At 34.4% G+C, this 3,714-nt stretch overlaps 1 non-coding gene across 1 annotated transcript; it reads left to right on the top strand.

Annotated features, from left to right (window-relative positions):
• The first annotated feature begins 376 nt into the window (after positions 1–376).
• LOC121206467 (small nucleolar RNA R71) lies at positions 377–483 on the top strand. The gene has a single exon (XR_005901502.1). It is a non-coding gene; the product is annotated as a small nucleolar RNA R71 (small nucleolar RNA).
• The last annotated feature ends 3,231 nt before the right edge of the window (positions 484–3,714 follow it).

Genomic DNA, 3,714 nt, shown 5'->3' with positions numbered 1-3,714 from the left:
TCCTAGAATGCAAATTTTGCAAATTATTCGATTTAGTCCCTAATTTCAATTTAAGCACTTTAGGCATAGGATTTCATCACAAAATTTCACACAATCATGCAATCATATCATAAACATCAAAATAATTATAAAATAATTATTTCTATCTCGAATTTGTGGTCACAAAACCACTATTTCGATTAGGCCCTAATTCAGGATATTACAGCTTTATTCTCATGACTTGCCACTGATAGTTATTCAATGACATCTCTTCAATAAATTCTAAGCCTCTTCAGGTGTTTTGTTGTTTAAAGTTCCACCGACAGCTGCGTCGATGAGTTGTCTTGTTGAGGGTTTCACACCGTTGTAAAAAGTCTGAACCTGTAACCATAAAGGTAACCCGTGGTGAGGGTACCTTCTCAATAGATCTTTGTATCTCTCCCATGCATCATAGAGTGTTTCTAGATCCATCTACACAAAAGAAAAGATATCATTCCTCAACTTAGCTGTTTTAGCCGATGAAAAATATTTAAGTAAGAATTTTTCGGTCATTTGTTCCCAAGTAGTGATTGACCCTCGTGGTAACGAGTTCAACCACTGTTTAGCTTTGTTCCTTAATGAAAAGGGAAACAACAAAAGGCAAATGGCATCGTTAGAAACGCCATTGATCTTAAAAGTGATGTAAAACTCCAGAAAATTAGTCAAATGAGTGTTTGGATCCTCGTCCTACCAACCATCAAACTGAACAAACTGTTGTATCATTTGAATTGTGTTAGGTTTCAGTTCAAAATTATTTGCAGCAATAGTAGGTCTAACTATACTCGATCCGAATCCTGTTAAAGTAGGTTTAGCATAATCATACATAGTACGAGGAGCAGGATTCTAATTTCTTGGATCTGCAGCAACCACAAGAGGAAGCTGATTATTCTGATTTTCATCCTTGTCCTTCCTCTTGTCCGACTCCTGCTAAAGTAGGTTGGATTCTAATTTATTGTATTATGCATATCTTCCTCTTGTCCTTCCTTTATGTTTCTTAGGTTTCGCCTTATTTCTCTTCGGTTTCTACGAGCTGTGCTTTCAATCTCATTGTCAAAAAGTAATGGTACTGACAGGTTTCTTCTAGTCATGAACTATAAAAACCTGTCAGAAGAAAACAAAAGAAAATTTAGTAAAATTAACAAAACTAAAATAAAATTTAAATTGCAATAAAATAAATGGATAAAGTAATAAAAATTAAGCATTCCTAATATTTTAGTTCCCCGGAAACGGCGCCAAAAACTTGATGTGATGTCTCGTGATAAGTTTTATATTTATGATTGATCGTACTTGAAAATTAACTATTATCACGATGAAGGCAAACGCACCTATCAAACAGTAGTATAGTTTATAGCAAGACCAGAATGTCAAACCCACAAGAACTAAAAGTACTAGTATTAACTTTCTTTTTATTATCTAGCCTAAAAATAAGGGGATTTACTTTATCTAAACTAATTAACTAAACTAAGAATGCACAAGAAGAAAATTGGGGAATTACTCTTAGCAAGACCAGAATGTCGAACCCACAGGAACTAAAAGTACTACTATTAACTTTCTTTTTATTATCTAGCCTAAAAATAAGGGGATTTACTTTATCTAAACTAATTAACTAAACTAAGAATGCACAAGAAGAAAATTAGGGAATTACTCTTACGAAAACTGATTGATTTGGACAATACCTAAGGAAAAATCCCCCTAGACTTCACTTGTTACTTGACTCTGAACCAGACAATTTATTCACTTGACTCGATCCGTAGAAATCCCTAAGTTATATTATTATCTCTCTCGAGACTAACAACGTCTAACCCTAGGTTGATTAATTGAAATCTCATTCTAATTAAAACCTCTAGTGTTGCATTAACTCGATCTATGGATTCCCTTATTAGGTTTGACCCTAATCCGGAAGATTTATGTCACCCTATGTCTAGGGGTGCAATCAACTCCACTTAATTATGCTAGATCTACTCTTAGACAGGGACTTTTGCTCCTCTAAATAAGCACATCAATACTTGAATCAATATCCTGGAATATTAAAAGAAGAATTAAGAACACATAATTATGAACAAATCAAGTATTTATTATATAATTCAGAAAATAATAACAAGATCCGTCTTATGTTTCATTCCGCTTAGGTATTTAGGGGATTTAGTTCATATGCGTAAAAGAAAACATCTCAGAAGAATAATAACAAAACATACTCTGAAGGAAATTGAAGGGAGATCTTGAATGCTTCAAAACCCGTGTGTCTTGAAGGAGAATCCGACTACTAAGATGGACCAATCGGCTTTCTTCGAGTAATGCCTTGCCTCCTACTCCGTGTGTCTTTTCTAGGTACCTCTAGGGGTGTTTATATAGGCTTCAGAATGCTTCAAAACCCTCAAGAGTGGCCATTTTCAAATAAAACTAAACTTGGGCTCGACAGGGACATGCTCGTGTGACACACCCGTGTGAGGTGGCTTAGGCCGTGTTTAGAGTCTACTAAATAGACACAGGCATGTGAACTACCCGTGTGAGGAAGTCCAGGCCGTGTTGATTTCCAACGTTGACCCATTTTCTCCATTTTTGGCTTGTTTCTTGCTCTTTTTACTCTCTTATGCTCACCTAAGTATAAAACATGAAATTAAAGGATTAAGAGCATCGAATTCCACAAATCTAATGATAATTCATCCAAAAATATGCTAAGCATGGGATAAAAATATGTATAAATTACGACTTATCGGTACATGACGTTTAAAATATACCTGACAAAGCTCGATTAACAAAAATGCTCGATAAAGGATAAACGAGAAAAATGCTACTTTTATGCTTAGAACGAATGTGGAATATGATCATTTAAGTTATGTGAATGCTATAGACGTATGAAATAATTACATGCTGGGAAATGCTTGAAAATGTTAAATCTCATTGAATAAATGAATATCGATGGATAAGTGATTTCTCGAAATGATTGAGGTCTTGCATTTGTTGCTGACAGGATTTAGCTTAGACGACCTTATTTATGAAAGGATTTAGCCCAGACGGGTAATCCTGATATAAATCCTCTTGAGCATATGTTATAAATTGGATTTAGCCCAAACGGGTAATCCAGATCAAGCTCTTTAGAGCATATATCATAAAAAGGATTTAGCCTAAACTGGTAATCCAGTCATATACATGTGTGGCTAGAGAGTGTACTCCCTGATGTAGTACCCTATAGGCACCATTGGACATGAATTGACAGATCCTAATTCGTACACCCCGAGTTTACTACCTATGTAACCATCAATATTTTAGATGAATTCAACGGGTAAAAATCTTGACATGAAAAGATACGGATAAGAAATGAGTTATTACACATATCCGGCTGAAATACAAGTAAATGATGATACATGACATATGATATATGAAAACAGGAGATGATGATTTTTGTACATAGACTTTATTTGATAAATATATGTTCATTCTTGATTATAGACTTGTACACCTTGAATGTACTAATTGTGACCTTGATGTTCTGAGTAATATGAGTAAAGTTCTGATATGAAATGATCTGAGCTCAAAATGAACTATTATGAAATTATACTTGAAATAATGAGATGAATTATGCATGTTGAATGAATACATGTTGTGGAAAGCATATGTGCTTGGAAACTTGATTGTTGTTGAGCCCATATATGTTTTGATGTTAATATGGAATACATGACTACCAAGGGTAATGAC

Source organism: Gossypium hirsutum, chromosome A01 (genome assembly GCF_007990345.1).
Source record: "Gossypium hirsutum isolate 1008001.06 chromosome A01, Gossypium_hirsutum_v2.1, whole genome shotgun sequence".
NCBI classification, from domain to species: Eukaryota; Viridiplantae; Streptophyta; class Magnoliopsida; order Malvales; family Malvaceae; genus Gossypium; species Gossypium hirsutum.
The sequence above is the reverse complement of the archived record's forward strand: the minus strand, read 5'-3'. Positions and strand labels throughout refer to the sequence as shown.